This window comes from Rhinopithecus roxellana, chromosome 14, assembly GCF_007565055.1.
Source record: "Rhinopithecus roxellana isolate Shanxi Qingling chromosome 14, ASM756505v1, whole genome shotgun sequence".
In the NCBI taxonomy this organism is placed as follows: domain Eukaryota; kingdom Metazoa; phylum Chordata; class Mammalia; order Primates; family Cercopithecidae; genus Rhinopithecus; species Rhinopithecus roxellana.
In genome coordinates, this window is record NC_044562.1 from 96,491,492 (window position 1) to 96,512,420 (window position 20,929).

Consider the following 20,929-nt stretch of genomic DNA (forward strand, 5'->3'; position numbering starts at 1 on the left):
TCATTAACTCAAAAATTCATTCTATTCTTTACCTTCTTTCATCTAGAAAGACTTTATGACTTCCTTTTTGTTGGTGAAGACAATTGTACCTTTACAATTTGATATACCATATGTAGCCTTAGGCTTTATTCCCAGAGAGACTGATCATTTTCTATCGCATGAAAAGATTAAAAAGTAAATTTTTTGGTAGATAAAAATTTGTAAGTTGTTGGTGAATACAATTGTACCTTTACAATTTGATATACCACATGTAGCCTTAGACTTTATTCCCAGAGACACTGATCATTTTCTATGACATGAAGAGATTAAAAAGTAAATTTTCTGGTAGATAAAAATTTGTCAGTACCATTTTCACATTTTTCCTGTATTTGTTTCCCCAAAGATTTGTTATTCCTGTTTCTGAAAGAAACTGGGATGACACAGAGATTAAAATATATGGAAAAAGAGACAATTTACATAGACAATAAACCAAATCTCATTTGAAACTAACAAAATGCCCTGTAGTTGAATAATTTAAAGCTCTTTGGGGCAGTAAATTAATCATCTCCAAGTTCTCTGGCATCTGCTGAAAATGATGCATAGTTTTTATTTTCTGACAATGTAAAGTGGGTTCATTCATTTCTGGAAAAAAATTTTGCTTAGTCTGAATCCCCAGCTTAAATTTACCATGGAGACCTTTTTTACAAATCAAGGAACTTGTGCTTTAGAATGGATAGCCAAGAGAAGGCTTGCTGGGAACAAGTGGATACTTTGTATAATCAGGTAAAATCAGCCCTGTGCCAGAAGTTATAGGACTTGGAAGCTTGGGAAAAATCAAAGTAACTGTCACAACTCAAAAGTAAAATGGCAAATAACTGAATTTAAATCTGAATGGATATTTCTCCAAATAAGATATACAAATGGCCAATAAAGACATTACAAAATGCTCAACATCATTCATCATTAGGGAAATGTAAACCCAATATGTCATGTGATACCACTTCACACCTACCAGAATGCCTACAGTTAAAAAAAAAAGATAGATAGATAATATCTCTATTGGTTGGAGAGAATGTGCTCTATTGGTTGGAGAGAATGTGCTGAGGGTATAAAATGGTACAGCCACTTTGAAAAACAGTCTGGCAGTTCTTCACATATTTAAACAAATTTACACATTATCTAGAAATTCCACTGCTGGGTATTTGCCCAAGAAAAATTAACACATATATTCACACAAAAGCTTGCAAACCAATGTTCACAGTGGCATTATTCATAATAGCTGAAGGTGGAAACAACCCAAATGTATGACAACTAATGGATGAATAGACAATAAATATTAATAGAATGGAATATTATTCAATGATAAAAAGAAGTAGGTACATGCTAAAGCATGTGTGAACTTTGAAAACATTATGCCATGTAAAATAAGTCAATCACAAGGGACTATATATTGTATTACTTTGTCAGAGGCATTTGAACCAGAGCAACTTCATCTTGAATAGGGGCTGGGTAAAATGAAGCTGAGACCTACTGGTCTGCATTTCCAAACATTTAAGGCATTCTAAGTCACAGGATGAGACAGGAGGTTGGTACAAGATACAGGTCATAAAGACCTCGCTGATAAAACAGGTTGCAGTAAGGAAGTTGGCCAAATCCCACCAAAACCAAGATGGCGATGAGAGTGACCGCTGGTCATCCTCACTGCTTCACTCCCACCAGCACCATGACAGTTTACAAATGCCCTGGCAACATCAGGAAGTTACCCTATACAGTCTAAAAAGGGGAGGCATGAATAATCCACCCCTTGTTTAACATATAATCAAGAAATAACCATAAAAAAATGGGCAACCAGCAGCTCTCGGGGCTGCTCTATGGAGTAGCCATTCTTTTATTCCTTTACTTTCTTAATAAGTTTGCTTTCACTTTACTCTATGAACTCTCCCTGATTTTTTTCTTGCATGAGAACTCTCTCTTGGGGTCTGGATGGGCACCCCTTTCCTGTAACAATTCTAATATGAAATGTCCAAAAGGCAAATCTACAGAGACAGAACATAGATTGTAGTTGCCTAGGGCTAGGGTGTATGGAGAGACTGTGTAATATGTGTGTTATATCTTGACAAGGCTATTAAACAAAAACACAGAGGAAGGCTTTGGGATCTATGGCTCACAGTTCTAATTAAATAAAATAATTTTAAAATTTTCCAAATCAATTTTTTTTCTTTTCTTACTAGTAATTTTCCTTAATTTCATGCTCGACAACAGGTTCTTATATTTGATTCTTTAGCAGTGAAGTTGTTTAAAAAATGATTTTTCTGAACAAATGGATGTGCAGAATTTCTACCAAGTCCTACACGGTCAGTAACAGACATGCAAACAGAAGCCTGGTTTTCTCATTTTTAACCTAGAACTTGATCTCTTAGCAACCTAAAGCAGTGGAATTGGTGTTAAAAAGCAAGGGAATGTAGTAGTAGCGATGCACTATTAGGATTTTTTAAAAGTATTAAATTTTGTCCAAAATTGTTGGAGAATGCAGTACAAACATGTCAGAGTTCATTCAATTCAGAGTTAAATGGAATCACTTCTCACCTCAAACTGTGATTTTTAAAAGGCTTCTTTCAGGTTCTTCATTGTAAAAGTGATTTCTTAGGGAGAAGACACAATCTGTTGGTTGAATCCATTTTTTTCCCTAATCTTGTGTGGCAGGCCAGGTTTCACACAGGCCTCCATAACAACTGTCTCAGTACTGACTAAGTAGTTAAGTTAAATATTAAAAGCTGAAAGCCAGTGCCCTTATGCAAAGGCTGGAATGTAACAAAAGCCCACCAAGCATTTTGCCTAGGCCTTTCCTGGGCCTTAAAGCATGACAAAATAATGAATTAATTCTTAACAGGACCCATCTGGGAGTAAACAAGTTTTATTAGGGATCTGAAGAAACTCCCCAGGCCTCCGTGATTTAGCAGGAGACAAGAGAAAGGTAATCACTCCAGCACCTGAACCCATTAAGTAAATTTACTGAGGCTCCAGAGGAAGGTCTTCAGGACTCAGATCTTAAAGATTAAAAGAAGTTAATCGCTTCTGTCTTTAGATGAACGCAGGCTTACATGTAGTCATATAGCTTGGAAAGTATATAAGCTCTGCAAGACTTTGTAATTGTGAGTTTGTCTGGTGGTATTTTTCAGGCCTTCTCCCTGTAACCGGTTACAGAAATAAAAACTCTTTTCATCTGCATCTTGTTACTGGGCCGTGAGAAACAGCAGTCCGAACCTCAGTTTGGTCCCAGAACACTTGCACTCATCTATTTTAAAATTACTTTTGGTACTTGACTCTTTGGGATAAAGAAATGCTGGTGAGAAATGAGGACAGAAAGAACAGTGTTCTGAAGCAGACTTGGAACAGCCAAAGATCGAAAGGTCTTTCTAGTGACACAATTAAACTCTCGTTTCAATCAACTCTGTCCTTTTCAATAGATCAAATCAAATGAATTCTGCAGAGGAAAAGGAATGTGTTAGGCAGGAATCTAGACCCAACATGGCGGTGTTACCCAGAGTAGCAGGCCTTTTGTTAAAGACTCCCTTCACCCTTGTACACACCCGCAGACTTACATGCCTCAGAGTTCTGGCTGGGCAACCACACTCCCCCATGACCTGCAGCTTACCTGCATTCCACAAGTTCCTAAACAGCAGTTTCGGTTGACAGTTTTCAAAGACCCCTTCCTCATGACCCTTACTCAACTCCTGCCCTAGTAGTTTCAAGACCCCCCAAGGCCCTGTTTGCACAACCAGCTTCCCTACCTCTCGGGCTATAAAAAGCCCCTACCCTCCTCCCTCAGCGCGACTTCCTCCGCCCACACCTTTGGACCCAGCCAGCTTCCCTACCTCTCGGGCTATAAAAAGCCCCTACCCTCCTCCCTCAGCGCGACTTCCTCCGCCCACATCTTTGCACCGAGGAACCTCGCAGCAAGCCCTAATAAAAGGCTATTCTCACTGCCATTTGCCTTGTGTCTTAGTTCCCGGTTCGGCTCCAGCCTCAGTTTACCTTTACAGAATGTTCCCTGGTTGAGAAGAGACAAAGAAAGGCAAATACTTTCCCAAAAGATTTCTCTGTTTGGTGTTTCTTTGTTTGACTTTTTGTTTTCTTGTTCCTATTCACATTTCGCTTGTCTTATCTCCCCATAAAGGCTCAGAGATACATTTTAGATTTTTATATCTGGCGTTGAGAAGAGCTTCCTCTGCATAGTAAGGACTCAAGAATGTTTACTGAAGATGCTGGTCTTTTCTAGTGTGCAGTGAGTTTTTATCTCCCGCTTTTTATACTGTTGGCACTGGAAATTCTTAACTTTCCCAGACTTATATCTTTGTCTTCCACATTGCTCTTCACAAAATGAATTATATTTCTACTAGTGAGCACACACCTCTTTTTGGACCATGGCTTGACTTTTATTAAAATCAACTAAAGAGAAATGCAGATACTGCTTTGTAGTTGTTGACCTCACATGTTTTGACTGATGACTGAAGAGAGAAGACTGCCCATAGGAAGACCAGCCACTCGAGCATCAGAAGAGAATACTGAACTTCTCATTATATTTGCTTACACGTTTCAACTGGCTATGACTTTGTTGTGCACTTACTTCACAATTTAGCTAATTGACAATGTCCAGGTTAAACACTGGTGGCCTCTCGTGACTAGAATTTAAAGGAAGTTATATACATTGCCTTTTCAACCCCAAATCTCTACCATATGGTAAGGGTTAAAATTTGAAACACAAAATGTTTATTAGCAAGAAGGAAAATAAAAGGAGGGACCAATAACTAAGCTGGAGAAGAAAATAAAATGTGTTGATCATAAAGTAACAAAGCTTCTCACCTCAGCAGTCTTTGGAGAGAATAGATATTTTGTGGCAGAAAATTTGGAATTAAAATATCTCCACTCTTAACTCTTTTTTTAAAAAAACTTAATTCTTGTCTTTCTTGTTTTTATAGTGTCTGTAGTTTTTTACTCTTAACAGTTTCACTTCAATTTTGGAAAGAGTATAAATGAATTTACAAACAGATTTTGCAAGAGGTACCATACAGTGACAAATTGCTCCTTAAAAAAAAAAAAAAAGAAAGAAAAAAAACTGCTATATCCATGCCCTTGTCAACATTTTAAGCTATTTCCCTTATTACTGCATCTAAAATATCCTTCACCCTTTAGGCTGCCAAATCTTGTTGCACTTTCCTTCAAAACCTGGTTTTCAACTCATATCCTTCACAAAGCTTTTCCAAACGAATCCTTCTTAATTGTAAAAAAATTCTACTCTTGGCTTCCAAATTCATACTCCTTTTATGTGTATGTGATTCAATTATTACTTTTTCAAGAAAGAGAGTATTTTTTTTAGTTTAAATTTTGAAGAAGTTTTGCTTACAAAAACTCTTCTTGAAGACATTATGTAAAATGTTTAATTTCTTTAACTTCTTTAACATAATATCTGATAATCATCTTCATTTTTGTAGAAAGTTTATTGTCTTCTTACCATTAATCAATTGATACAACACCTCCTTTTTTTCAGAGAAAACAAAGTCCCTATGTCATTATTATTACCTTGAAAACAGTAAAACTAAGAAATGTAATTTGCCCCAAATTACACAGTGAGTAAGTGGTAGAGCTAGGATTTAAATGTAGATCTGTTTTATGGCAAAGGACCTGGTCTTACCCCACATAAGATGCTGTATTCCCAAAGAAACAGAGTAAAATTCTTGTGGAGAAAATGTGTGTTGGGGCTAAATCAAAGGCAAAAGGAAAAAAAAATACATTCAAGAATTTTAACAACAACAAAAAATTGAATAACCTGGAGACACAGGAATAAAAAAGGATCATATTTTAATGAAAGTGAAGGCCAGAAGCCAGAAATCTGCTATCACAAAAGTACTTTGTAATTCCACAGGAGTTTTTGACCTCCCGTTGCAGTTTCTTCATCTTTACGATGAGATAGGTGAATAGATGAACTTGAGAGTCATCTGTAACTTAAGAAAGTTTAAACCATGTAAAAATCAAGTTCACATAGGAGGGAAAACCTTTTCTAAATTTTGGTTCTATATTCCTTTAAATTTAGATCAATTCAAAGTCACATTCAAACTTCAAAACAATACAGACTAAAAAAGAAAAAATTGGTAGCTACTAAATAATCAATATAGCAAATTTATAACCCATGCCACCTCAGAAAATTTTAATTCATTTGACATGTCAATAATATTGCACACCCAGAAGAGACATACTGTATTCAGGTTTAGGAAAAACATATATTTATGCCGTTATATTTGCAGGACAACAACCAAAACAGCAATCTGATTTTAATTATTTAAATTATTATGCCTCCAGTCAGTCTAAGGTAGGGGTGGGAAATGATCAAAGGGTACAAAGTTTTAGATAGACAGGAGAAATAGGTTTTGAGATCTATTGCCTATCAGGGTAATAGATCTCAGGTATAGTCTCAGGTGACTATCGTGAATAATAATGTGTTGTATATTTCAAAATAACTAATAAAGTAAATTTCAAATGTTTTGTTATAAAAAAAGATAAGGTGATGGAAATGTTAATTACTTGGTTTAACCATGCCATATTGTGTACATATATCAAAACCTCACATTTTGCTCCATACATTATGCATATAATTATAACAGTCAATAATAATAATAATAAAAATAATAATAATTTTTAAAACTCTCTTTGACTCTTGACAATTTGTTTATAATGTGGCTTGGTATAGTCTTCTTTGAGTTGATCTTACTTAAATACTTTTGAACTTCATGAATCTTGTATGTTAATTTTCCTCTCATGATTTGGGAAGTTTTCAGCATTAGTTCTTTAAATAAGCTTTCTGCCCCATTTCTGTCTGTTTTCTATTTGAAACACCCACAATGCATGCATTGATTTGCTTGTTGATATTCCATATATCCTGTAGACTTTCTCTGCTCATTTTCATTCTTTTTTTCTCTCCTCTGTCTAGATGTTTTCAAATGATGTATGTCTTCAGATTTGCTTGTTCTTTCTTCTGTTTGATCAAGTCTGCTGTTGAAGCCTTATATTGTATTTTTTTATTTCTGTCACTGTATTCTTCAGCTCCAGAATTTCTGTTTAGTTCTTTTTTATTATTTCTATTTCATTGTAGAACTTATTTTGTTCATGTATTGCTTTCCTGGTTTACTTGATGTCTGTCTGTGTTCTCTCACTGCTCACAGTGTTTCTTTAAAACAATTATTTATACTTATTTGCCCAGCAATTTACAAATATCCATTTATTTGGTTTGGTTACTGGAGTTATTGGGCGACTATGGTGGTACCATGTTTTCCTGGTTTTTCATGTTCCTTATAGCCTTGTGTTGTCTTCACATTTGAAGAAGCAGTTATCCCTTTCAAACTTCACAAATTGGCCTTGGTAGGAAAAAAATTTCTTTTGTGGGCAGGTGGGGTGAAGTGTGTGGTTGTTCTACATCCAGATATATATTCAGTAATGCACAGGGACACAAGTTCTAAAGGCATATGAGGGAGCTGTCTCGGGGGTGGGGCACAGAGGTTAAGTCTGGTGGGTGTGTGTGTGTATACATGCAGCTACAGTGAATGCCTAGTCTACTGAACATGCTGGAGCATGTGCCATGGAGGTGGCAGGCACATAATAATCAGGTCTGGTGGGCACTGGGCAAAGCTACAATGGGCACATGGTCCAATGGGTGCATATGCTTAGCTTCAGCAGGTGTCTGATCCCTTGGTCATATGTGCACAGCTGTAGTGCAGACATGGTCCAGTAGACACCTGAGCATGCAAGTGGTGGCACCATTAAGTGACAGGAACTGTGCAAAGGTACATGCTTTATGGCAGGTTCCCATTCTCAGGCATGGGCATGTGCAGCCTGGCGTTGGCTGCAACTCCAGCAACTCTGAGTCCAGTGTGGGAAGGGGGGGTACTTGGTATCTGTGGCGTCAGTGACGCAGCAGCTGGGGTCCATGTCAGAGAAGACTGCAGAAGTCCTTTGCAATGGTAGTTAGGGCCACTGGAATTCTTGGTGTCAACGGCTGCTGAGGTCCACCCACTCTCCCTGTTCCCCCATGAGGGAACCAGTGGCCAAAGGGATTCCTTGTGGCACTGTGCCAGTCTGGGGGATGGGGCAACACATAAAAAATGCTTCCTACCCCTTTCTATTAGCCATTCTTGGTCTCTGCAATCCTATGGATTGCTGCTGCCCCCTAACTGCCTCAGGGCTTCTCCCAGAGCTATCCTTTTCCACAAATATTTGATTTTATCATTGTTTTTGTTTAGGGATGAGAGTTGGGATCACCCAGTTTGCCATCTTGCTGACATTGCTTCCCAAGCAGTTTTTACTTTGAATCTTTTTCTGTATCTGTATCCTCTGCCTGCTATGGTCTCCAGATAGCTTCTTGTCTAGCAATAATATAACCTTCAAATCTGCTCAGATATCACCTTCTGACCACCCCATTTCATACTGCAATCTATTTCCAATTCCTCCCCTACCCCAGCACTGCTTGGCACCATTATTCAAACCTACTTTTCCTTTCTTTAACCCATAGCAATTCCCTCTTTCTAATATATTCTAAATTATTTATTTACTGTATTTATTGTTTGTAGCCTTTCCTACCCAGTACAAATGAGCTGTATAAGGACAGAAGCTTTTGTTTTGGTCATTGATAATTCACTTGTTTATTGAGCCTAGTGAATGATAATGGAACCAAGGAATGTAGCTATTTGTTAAGGTGCTATGGTACTGAATAGAGACTTGAACTGGGACAGTTCATTAGAGTCAGTTGTGTTAGAATATGTGTTTTTCATGGAACCATATTGATAGTAGGATATTGGCTAGTTGACACATACATCTACCATCTCCTGTATCTCAAATAGACTGTCTGAGACTTATCTATACACCAATAAATTTTAAATAAAAATACCCAACTCATGACAATTGTGTATCACCCACTTTACGAATCCTGATGCAAAGCAAGAGAACTGGGTGATTAAACTACATGAGTCATCTATTCTTATCTTCTTATCTGCAAAGATGTCCCTTTGCACTCTCTGATGTCTTTCTATTCCATGAGTCATTTGACTTTTCATACTTTCCCCATTTCTCCCTTCTTTTGCTTTTAATACAAACTTCACTAAAACTAATAAAATAATTTTAATAAAATGAAGAGATGTTTAAAAAACAAATCAGAAAAAATACAAAAAATGTTTGATGTTATGGTTTAAATTTTATATAAAATAATTTTACATTATTCTTTTTTATTTTAATTTATTAACTTTTTTTAACTTTTAAGCTCAGGGTTATATGTGCAGGTTTGTCACATAGTTCAACTTGTGACATAGGGGTTTGATGTACAGATTATTTCCTTACCCAGTATTAAGCCTAGTACCCAATTATTTGTTTTTCCTGATCCTCTCCCTCCTCCCACCCTCCACTCTCCGACAGGTCCTAGTGTGTGTTGTTCCCCTCTATGTGTCCATGTGTTCTCATTATTTAGCTCTCACTTATAAGTGAGAACAGGCAGTATTTGGTTTTCCATTCCTGCATTAGTTTGCCAAGGATAATGGCCTCCAGCTCCATCCATGTGCCTGCAAAAGACATGATCTGGTTCTTTTTTATGGCTAGTATTTCATGGTGTACATGTACCACGTTTTTCTTTTTCCATTCTATCATTGGTGGGCATTTAGGTTGATTCCATGTCTTTGCTATTGTGAATAGTGTTGCAATGAACATATGCATGCATATGTCCTTAATATGTGTCCTTATATTCCCAAAGGAATATAAATCATTCTACTATAATTCTACATTATTCTTTTTTTGTTTATATCTACAATGTAGGGATGTTTTAAATGTCTGGACTAGTACTTATATGATGGATTTATGTATGTTTGTATATATAACTGTGTGTTTGAAGATAACTTATTTCATTTTAGCATATATTTATTTTGATTTCAAATATATCTGTTATAGAAATTGGGAAAATAAAGAAAAGTATAAATAAAAGTCACAAAATCCCACCACTGAGAGACAATCATTGTTTACATTGTTATTGTATATCTCTCAATTGTTTAAAAATATTTTATTCATTTTATCAAAAAATTATATTTTATATGTTCAAAATTTATATGTACATTCTATTCTATTTATATTTTGTATATTCTTATTTATTGCTGAAATTATACAATATATGTCTTATTTCTATTTTTAGACAGATTTAATGTTTACATCAGTCCTTTACCATGGTTTCCCTGTAACTAATGTGGTAGGCAGAATAACACCTGAAGATATTCACATTCTAATCCCCAGAACCTGTGAATATGTTACATTATGTTCGAGAACTTCCCAGATGTGATTAAGATAAGAATATTGAAATGGGAAAATTATCCTGGATTATCTGGGTGGATCAAATTTAAATCACCAGGGTCTTTATATGTGACAGAGGAAGCTAATAATGTAAAAGTCAGAGACAGATTTGAAAATACTATGGTGTTGGATTTGAAAAGAAAAGAAGTGGCCATGAGTCAAGGAATGTTGTCAGTCTCTAGGGTCTGGAAAAGGCAAGCAAACTGCTTTTTCCCTAGACCCTCCAGAAGTCCCACTGATACCCTGATTTTAGTACAGCGACACTCGTTTTGGACTCCTGAACTCCAAAACTAGATGATTTTTTAAAAAATTGTGCTGTTTTAAGTCTCCAAGTTTATGTAATTTGTTATAGCAGCAATATGAAACTAATATATCTGAGTTCTTTGTTCTGATTTATTTCTTGAATATTTGGATCTGATCAAGTAGGATTTCAAGAGTGCTGTGTCCCTGAATTGGTGTTTCAGAAAGTACATCTTCACCTTTATGGTAAGAGTATATAAAGGCATCATGTTACTCAGATCGTTTATTGCTCCACTATCTTCTGACAATATCTTTTTCACTGGAGAAATTTTTTCTCCTTTGTACATGACTATGTTTTCCTGCCTGGATATTTTAAGATTTTTTCTTCATTATTGAATTTTAATGAGCTTTACAGGATTATCTCTTTGTGTTAATTTTTTGTATCAATATTTTTACTGCAAAACCTAAAGTTCTTTTCATCTACAGAGTCACATATTATTTTGGGAAAGGTTTCTTCCAATACATGTTATGATAATTATTCTTTATGTTTTGGTTATGCACATAAGGAAAATTACTTAGGTTTATGCTGGATACTCTTTATCTTTCAAACCTATAATGTTTATCATTTATATTTTGTACTAGGTCTTTACCTGTTTGGATTGCAAAATTTCCTCCGTTCTTTCTACTATCACCCTGACTGTAATTGCACTATAGTCTAATTTTCCCTATGGCTTGTAACATTGCTTTGCCTCTGGAATACTTTACATTATATTATCCCTCCCCACAGAAATAATCCAGTTTGCTTTTCATTTCTTTTGTTATCTTCTAATCATTTCTTTGAACTTCACTACACCTTTGTTGAGCTTTAATAGATGCTTTGTTTGGTCAACATTTCATGTGGAACTATAGAGAACAGTTCCTCCAACAGTTCATGTGGAACTAATGGTCAAATATCTTCCCTGTCAGTTAATTCTCCTTGTGATGAATTTTCTTCTCTTGACTTTTTCTCAAGTTTATTCAAAAACGTTTTCATGGATTCTATCCACAGGCATACCTCGTTTTATGGTTCTTGCCTTATTGAACTTCACAGATACTATGTTTTTTTTACAAAGTGAAGGTCCATGACAACCTTGCATGAAGCAAGTGTACTGACTCCATTTTTCCAACAGCATGTGCTCGCTTCATGTCTCAGTGTCACATTTTGATAATTCTCATATTTCAAACTTTATTATTATTATTAATTATGTCAGTTACGGTGATCTGTGATCAGTGATCTTTGACGTTACTATTGTACTTTTTATGGGATGCCATGAATCATACCCATATAAAATGGCAAACTTAACTGAGAAATATTGTGCATGTTCTGAGTGCTCCAGTGACCAGCCTCATCTCTCTCCCTCTGCTCAAGCCTCCCTACTTGCTGAGACACAACAATATTGAAATTAGGCCAAAGAATAACTTCACAATATTCTCTAAGTGTTCAAGTGAAAGCAAGAGTCCCATAGCTCTTACTTTAAATCAGAAGCTAGAAATGATTAAGATTAGTGACAAAGGCCTGTCAAAAGCCCTGATAGGTCTAAAACTAGGCCTCTTGCAACAAACAGCCAAGGTGTAAATGCAAAAGAAAAGTTCTGGAAGGAAATTAAAAGTGCTACTCCGGTGAACACACAAGTGATGATAAAGCCATGCAGTCTTCTTGCTGATATGGAGAAAGTTTTAGTAGCCTGCATAGAAGATCAAACGAGCCACAATATCCCCTTAAGCCAAAGCCTAATCCAGACCAAGGTCCTAATTCTCTTCAATTATACAAAGCTGTGAGAGGTGAGGAAGCTGCATAAGAAAAGTTGGAAGTTAGCAGACGTTGGTTCAAAGTGAAGAAGCAAGTGCTGATGTAGAAACAACAAATTATGCAGAAGATCTAGCTAAGATCATTGAAGAAGGTGGCTACACTAAATGACAGATTTTCAATGTAGATGAAACAACCTTTTATTGGAAGAAGATGCCATCTAGGACTTTCATAGCTAAAGAGGGGAAGTCAGTGCCTGGCTTTAAAGCTTCAAAAGACAGGCTGACTCTCATATTAAGGGCTAATGCAGTTGACGACTTTAACATGAAGCCAGAGCTAAATCTACTCTGCCTGTGCTCCCTAAATGAAGAACAAAGTCTGAACGACAGCACGTCTGTTTACAGCATGGTTTACTGAATATTTTAAGCCCACTTTTGAGACCTACTGCTCAGAACAAAAGATTTCTTTCAAAAGATTACTGCTCATTGACAATGCACTTGATCATGCAAGAGCCCTGATCTCAGAGATATACAATGAAAGCAATATTATTTTTATGCCTGCTAACACCACATGCATCCTGTAGCCCATGGATCAAGGAGTAATTTTGGCTTTCAAGTTTTGTTATTTAAGAAATACATTTTGTAATGCCATAGCTGCCATAGATTGCGATTCCTCTGATGGATCTAGACAAAGTAAATTGAAAATCTTCTGAAAGAGATTTACCATTTCTAGATGCCATTTAAGAATATGTGTGATCATGAGAGGAGGTTAAAATACCAACATTATCAGGAATTTGGAAGAAGTTGATTCCAACCCTCATGGATGACTTTGAGGAATTCAGGGTTCCAATGGAAGAAGTCACTGCAGATGTGGTGGAAACAGCAAGAGAACTAGAATTAGAAATGGAGTCTGAAGATGTGACTGAATTGTTGCAATCTCATGATATAACTTTAATGGGTAAAGAGTTACTTCTTATGGATGAGCAAAGAAAATGGTTTTTGGAGATGGAATTTACTCATGATGAAGATTCTAGGAACAATGTTGAAATGATAAAAAAGCATTTTGAATATTACATAAATTCAGTTGATAAAGCAGTGGCAGGGTATGAGTGGATTCACTCCAATTCTGAAAGAAGTTCTACTGTGGGCAAAATGCTAGTAAACAAAATTACGTGTGTCAGAGAAATCTTTTGTGAAAGGAAAAGTCAACCAATGCAAATTTCACTGTTGTATTATTTTAAGAAATTGTCATAGCCACTCCAACCTTCAGCAACCACCACCCTGATTAGTCAGCACCCATCGACATTGAGGCAAAGTTCTCACCAGCAAAAAAGATTATGACTCACCGAAGGCCAGATGATTGTTAGCATTTTTTAGCAATAACTTATTTTTAAATGAAGGTATGTACATTTTTTACATGTAAGGCTATTTGCACACTTAGACTAGTTAGTATAGTATAAACATAACTTTTTTTTGCACTGAGAAACAAACAAACAAAAAAAAATGCCACTCACTTTATTGCAATATTTGCTTTATCGTGTGGCATGTATCTGGGCCTGCAGTATCTCTCAGATATGCATGTGTTTCTTTCTTTTCTTTTTCTTTTTTCTTTTTCTTTTTTTTTTTTTTTTTGAGACAGAGTCTCACTCTTGTTGCCAGGCTGGAGTGCAATGGTGGGATCTTGGCTTACCACAACCTCTGCCTCCCCAGTTCAAGCATTCTCCTGCCTCAGCCTCCCGAGTAGCCGGGATTACAGGCATGCACCACCACGCCCAGCTAATTTTGTATTTTTAGTCGATATGGGGTTTCTCCATGTTGTTCAGGCTGGTCTCGAACTCCCGACCTCAGGTAATCTGCCCGCCTCGGCCTCCCAAAGTGCTGAGATTACAGGTGTGAGCCTCCGCGCCTGGTCAATATGCCTGTATTTCTTACAGATTTCTCTCTTACCTGGGAAGCATATATCCTTTCAGTGTTCAGGGTTCACACTAGTCACAGAGAAAACCTCTGAGGCCACAGGTCCTCAGAAGCTCCATCAGTTAATCACTACCTTCCCCTTTCTTCAGAGGGTTTACCCTGATAATTATCCCACAACCGGATATTGAGTAGGATGCCAGATATGTAAGTAGGATACAACAGAACTTGTGTCCACATAGTTTCCCGGCAAATCTATATTTTTGCAGTTTAGATAAGTCTCTTAAAAAACATTCTGCACTTCTCTTCTGGTAATATCATGCCCTAGTTTTTTTCAGTACACTAGCGAAAATTATTCTTTTTTACTCATATATTATGTCTCAACAAAATGTAAACACCTTGAATTTTACTTGTGGTCAATGCAGTTATGTGTTGTATAATCTTTGAATGTGGGAGATTTAAGTAGCTATCTAGGGGGTAAGGAATTACTTGTTATCAACTCCATTTCTGAACTGGGTGTAAACATATGCCTATATAGGTCAGTTTTGGTTTTGTTTTGTTTTGTTTTGTTTTGTTTTTGAGACGGAATCTCGCTCTGTTGCCCAGGCTGGAGTGCAGTGCCATGATCTCGGCTCACTGCAAGCTCCGCCTCCCGGGTTCATGCCATTCTCCCGCCTCAGCCTCCTGAGTAGCTGGGACTTCAGGTGCCCACCACCACGCCCGGCTAATTTTTTGTATTTTTTTTTTCTTTTTAAATAGAGACAGAGTTTCACAGTGTAAGGCAGGATAGTCTCAATCTCCTGACTTCATGATCCGCCCACCTCCGCCTACCAAAGTGCTGGGATTACAGGCATGAGCCACCGCACCTAGCTCGGTGAGTTTTTAATACGGCAGTCCCTCCTTATTCACAGTTTCTTTCAGTAGTTTATGTTACTTGGGGGTCAACCACAGTCTGGAAACAGGTTAGTCCATTACAATAAGATATTTTGAATAGCTGGGCATGATGGTGGGCACCTGTAATCTCAGCTACTTGGGAGGGGAGGTTGAAGCAGAAGAATCATTTGAACCCAGGAGGTGGAGGCTGCAGTGAGCTAAGATCACGCCTTTGCACTCCAGCCTGGGTGACAAGGCAAGACCCCACCTCAAAAAAAAAAATATTTTTATAACTTTTTTTAAAGTATATTGTTATAATTGTTCTATTTTAGTATTAGTTACTGTTAATGTCTTACTGTGTCAAATTTTTAAATCAAACTTTATCATAGATATGCATGTATAAGCAAAAACATAGTATATATAGGTACTATCCATAGTTTCAAGCATCCACTGGTGGTCCTGAAACATATGCTCTGCAGAAAAAGGAGAACTTCTGTATTTTACCAGGCATTTTACAACCTGTTAATGTGAAAGAACTTAACCAAAGTGGGTCACTGGAGATTAAGTTCTTACTAAATTCCAATACTAATCAGCAGTTACTAACTGGCATGTACTGGGGTTTTAAAAAATTATTATTAAGTATCTAAGATACATTAAGCTAGTATTTAGTAAACATCCACCATATGTCAGACACTATGATGGACATTTTGAAAGTATCAGTTAATAAGTAAGTTAAAATCTTTGCCTTTATGAAAGCAGAGCTGTGACAAGCATGAATACACTTGCATGATCTGAGAGTGACTGTCTCCTTAAATTTTGCAACCTAGATGCCTTGCTGTCCTTACTCTAGGACAGCCATATGACATGAACCTTATGATGTGATGTAGTGGGAAAATTGCAACAAACAAGATTAGTGAGTAAACCATTTTCGATGTTGCTAAATTATTTTGGATAAAATAAAGAAGGAAAATGGGATAGTAACATTTTTAGTGTTTAGGGTAAGGGAAAGGGTTGCACTTTTAGTTAAGGATGTCTAGGGATATTTTCTTCAAGATGGTGGATGTTGAGTATGACTGATGGAAGAGACATAGTGAATTATATGGAGACTTGAGGGAGGAATTCTAGCCAAAGGAACAAGTAAAAGGCCTTGGCTAAAAGCTTACCTATTATTCTAGAACAACAGAAAGGAGGCCAGTATGGTTGGAGTGGAGTGAGCAAAGAAGGAAGTTGTAAGAAATCAGTGATAAGACTGGGCCCAGATCAATAGGAAAATTAAACCACTATGAGGACTTTGGTTTACATTCTGCATGCTAAGGAAAAGCACTAGAAAGTTTTGATTTGAGAACTGTCATGGATTAACATATTTTAGCAACACTACTCTGCTGCTATCTAGAGAAAAGACATTAGTGTTGCAAGGTCCAAGTGGCGAGGTCAAAAGTCTACTGCAAAAACACAGGAAATGAATGCGTGATAGATTTATTTGGTATGTATATACAAAGACTGCAGAATTTGCTGTGGGTTTGAATACAGGGAGAAAGAGAAATTGTGACATTAAGGATGACAAAGTTTTTTGCCTTAGCAACTAGAACATTGTTGTCCCATATTGAAAGGTGAAGACTGTTCTGGTTAGGAAATGGTAGGTTCAAGATGTGTGTTAGACATCTAAATGAAGATGTTAAGTAGTCAATTTTCCCTCTAAGAATCAAGAGTTCAAGAGGGAAGCTCACGTTGGAAATATAACTTTGACAGTCATCAGCATGTAGATAGTATTTAGATTCACAGCATCAAGAAAGTGAGACTAAATAGAAAATAAAAGAAATCTTGGATTTACTTCTTTGGCTTCTCCAATGTATAGAGGCAGGGAGATGAGGGAATGTCAGCAGACGAGACTGAGAATAGATGGAGGGAGGAGGAGGTAAGGAAGAGAGTATTATCTTAGAAGCCAAGTGAAGGAGGCATTTCAAAAGTGTGTCAAATGTTGTTTCACCAGATATGCCCCAGATCATATGAGGATACTATGGACCTTATTAAAACGCAATTCCATTGAAAAAGTAAAGAGGGATATTGCTAAATATTATACTTATTTGTATTTTTACTTTTTGTATTCTGACTTTTGTTCTTCTCGGAATTTTTTTAGCATTTTATTTACTCCTTCATTGGTGCAAACTGAGGGGATACAAATAAGATGATGTGTGCTTCCTGCTATTGAGGAATCTGCAGTCTGAATAATGATCTTATGGTCATTGCATTGATCCATCCTATTACTTTGTAGTGTAGGTGAGAACAGAGTGAGGCAGAAGGAGGAAAAAAAAAGCATTCATGGCAAGGCTACTATATTGTAAGTGCCCCCAATCTTACCCAGAGAACATTCTCTGAGTTTTATTGACCAGTTGAGTCAAGAGCATCCCATCAGAGGTGGATAACATACTAAATCTCTACTTATGAAATTATTTCCAGTATCCTATTCTCACAAAAAGGCAAGCATCCATCATAGTTGAAATTCAGGTCTGTAATGTGGATTAGAAAGAAGCTAAAATACCGAGTACTAATATTGCAAAGAGTAATCTTCTAAAACGATTTTGTGGGATTCAACACTGGGTTTTTGGTTTTTGTTTTTTTAGCTTTTAATTAAACCTTAATTTGGTTGTGACATTTTGATAGATTCAGACAATTTTTCAGCCTTCCCACAGTGATTCGTTATTCTACCCTTTTGACAGTGTGTTCTTCCCACACACAGAATTTCAGGCATGGGGCCTCAGTTGAACAAATATAATTAGTATCACACAACCTTCAATTTTATGTTTAAATACATTTTAAAAATTATTAACTTTGAAATAATAAAAAAGTGAAAAAATTACTTTTCATTATGAAAGACAAGAACTTAAAATATTTCATTTAAGTCTTTGTGAAAAGTAAAACAAAGAAAGAGCGGGGAAAGTGGGTTTTAAAAAAACACTTATTCAAAGAAGTGTTTTTGAATTTCAACTTTTATATTAGACCGGCGGTACATGTGCAGGTTTGTTACATGGGTATATTGCATGACACTGAGACTCGGGGTACAAATGATTCCATCACCCGGGTGGTAACTATAGTACCCAATAAGTAGTTTTTCAACCCTTTTTCCCCCTCCCCGCCCAGTAGTCTGTAGTGGCTATTGTTCCCATCTTTATGTCCATATGTACTCACTGTTTAGCTCCCACTTATAAGTAAGAACAGGAGGTATTTGGTTTTCTGTTTCTGCTTTAGTTCACTTCGGATAATAGCCTCCAGCTGCATCCATGTGGCTGAAAAGAACATGCTTTCATTCTTTTTTATGGCTGTGTAGTATTCCATGGTGTATGTGTACCATATTTTCGTTATCCAATCCACCATTAACAGGTACCTGGGTTGATTTCATGTTTCTGTTATTGTGAATAGTACTGCAGTGAACACACAAGTACATGTGTCTTTTTGAGAGAATGATTTATTATCATTTGGCTACATACCCAGTAATGGGATTGCTGAGTCAAATGGTAGTTCTGTTTTAAGTTCTTTGAGAAATCTCCAAACTGCTTTCCACAGTGGCTGAACTAATTTACATTCCCACCAATAGTGTATAAGTGTCCCCTTTTCTCTACAGCCTGGCCAGTATGTTATTTTTTGACTTTTTATTAACAGCCATTCTGACTGGTATGAGATGGTATCTCACCGTGGTTTTGATTTGCATTTCTCTGATCATTAATGATGTGAAACAATTTTTCATGTTTGCTGGACACTTTCATGCCTTCTTTTGAGAAGTGTCTGTTAATGTCATTTGACCACTTTTTAATGTGGTTATGTGTTTTCTGCTTGTTGAATTGCTTAAGTTCCTTATAGATAATGGATATTAGACCTTTGTCAGATGCATGGTTTGTGAATATTTTCTTTCCTTCTGAAGGGTATCTGTTTAACTCTGTCAATAGTTTATTTTGCTGTGCAGAAGCTTTTTAGTTTAATAAGGTCCTACTTGTCAATTTTTGTTTTTGTTGCAATTGCTTTTTAAGACTTGGTTATAAACTCTCTAAGACCTTTAAATGGTTTTTATATGTCTTTGTTATGGTTTCATCCACTTCTATTCTAGTCTTGTTTTCTAACTAGTTATCTTCAAGCATGTTTAGAATTCTTTAGAAAGGGGAATATAGTTGTCACCCAACTATTTTCCATTCAATTTTATAATGATCCTAGGTCTAGAGAGTGAGAAAAATAGAGTAATTTCTTATCCTCTGCATGTTTCTCAGAGAGCTAGTCCACCAGCCATCATATTTCAAGCTACACCTAAGTTACAGGCATGGTGGAATGTGCAGTCTCAAGAGTGATACATGAAATGTAAGAATAGCATATGCTACAGTCTGAATGTGTCCCCAAAGTTCATGTGTTGGTGGCCAATGTGAAAGCATAAGAGATGTGGCCCTTAGGAGGTAAGTCATAAGGGCATGGCCTTCATGGGAAACACTGGCAAACTTGGAGCGACAGACCTATGCTTTTGAGGGAAGCTACCTGGAAGACATTCAGATGTATGCCAATATTACTCCTGACTGGGATCAGTATCTGACCAACCAAAAAAACTCCTATAGCAAAAATGATAGAAGGAACCAGAAGTTTAAGGAAGCTAAGAGGCTCTTCAGTAAATCCTCAGTTACCTCAGCAGCTGCATTAAGTGCATTGGCAGGAGTTCAGGACTAGCTCATTTAAAAGAAGGAGCCAGCAGTAGGTATTGGAAATCTACAAAGGATGTACAGCCAACGAAGTACCCTTACATACCAAAGAAATAATTATGCTCTGAACACAACAGCTACCTATGCAGAGCCGTACAGGCCCATACAATACCAAGTTCAAGAGTGCAATTATAACAGGCTTCAGCATGCAGTGCCGGTTGATGATGGTACCACAAGATTCCCATCAATAGACAGCATTTAGAAGGACCCCAGGGAGTTTGCCTGGCATGATCCTGAGTTGCCTAAGGTCATTCACATACTTCAGCACCAGTTCCCATCTGTTCAGGCAAATGCAGAAGCCTATCTGCAGCACCTGTGGCTTGGCGACAACAACATGAAGATGAGGGTGTGTAGGTTAGGGGGAATCAAGCATCTGGTTGACCTTTTGGCCACAGAGTTTTGGAATTTCAGAAGAATGACTGTGGTGCCCTTTGAAACATCAGTTTTGGCAAGTCTACAGAGGAAAATAAAATAGCAATGAAGAATGTTGGTGGGATACTTGCCTTGTTGTGACTGTTGAGGAAATCTATTGATGCAGAAGTAAGGGAGCTTTTCACAGGAGGTCTTTGAAATTTATCCTCATGTGATGCTGTAAAAATGACAATTATTCATGATGCTCTCTCAACCTTAACAAACTCTGTGATCATTCCACATTCTGGATGGAATAACTCTTCATGATGGCCATAAAATTAAATTTCAGACTTCACTAGTTCTGTGTAATATGACAGGTTGCCTGAGGAACCTCAGTTGCATGGGGTAAGAAGCTCAGAAGCAAAAGCAGTCCTGAGAGGGGCTAGTGGACTCGCTGTTGTATGTGATCTACACGTGTATGAACACATCTGATTACGACAGCAAGATAGTGAAGAATTGCGTGTGCACCCGGAGGAACCTGTCCTATCGGCTGGAGCTGGAGGTGCCCCAGACCTGGTTACTGGGACTGAACGAATGTGATGACTTACTAGGAAAAGTTTCCCAGCAAAGACTCTGAGCCAAGCTGCTGGGGGAAGAAAAAGTAAAAGAGGACTCCGCAAGAA

At 37.1% G+C, this 20,929-nt stretch overlaps 2 pseudogenes; both read left to right on the forward strand.

The window, feature by feature from the left end:
- Positions 1 to 667: 667 nt before the first annotated feature.
- Positions 668 to 20,929, forward strand: part of LOC104682329 — a 28,512-nt pseudogene continuing 8,250 nt past the window's right edge.
- Positions 19,885 to 20,836, forward strand: LOC115893247 (annotated as a pseudogene).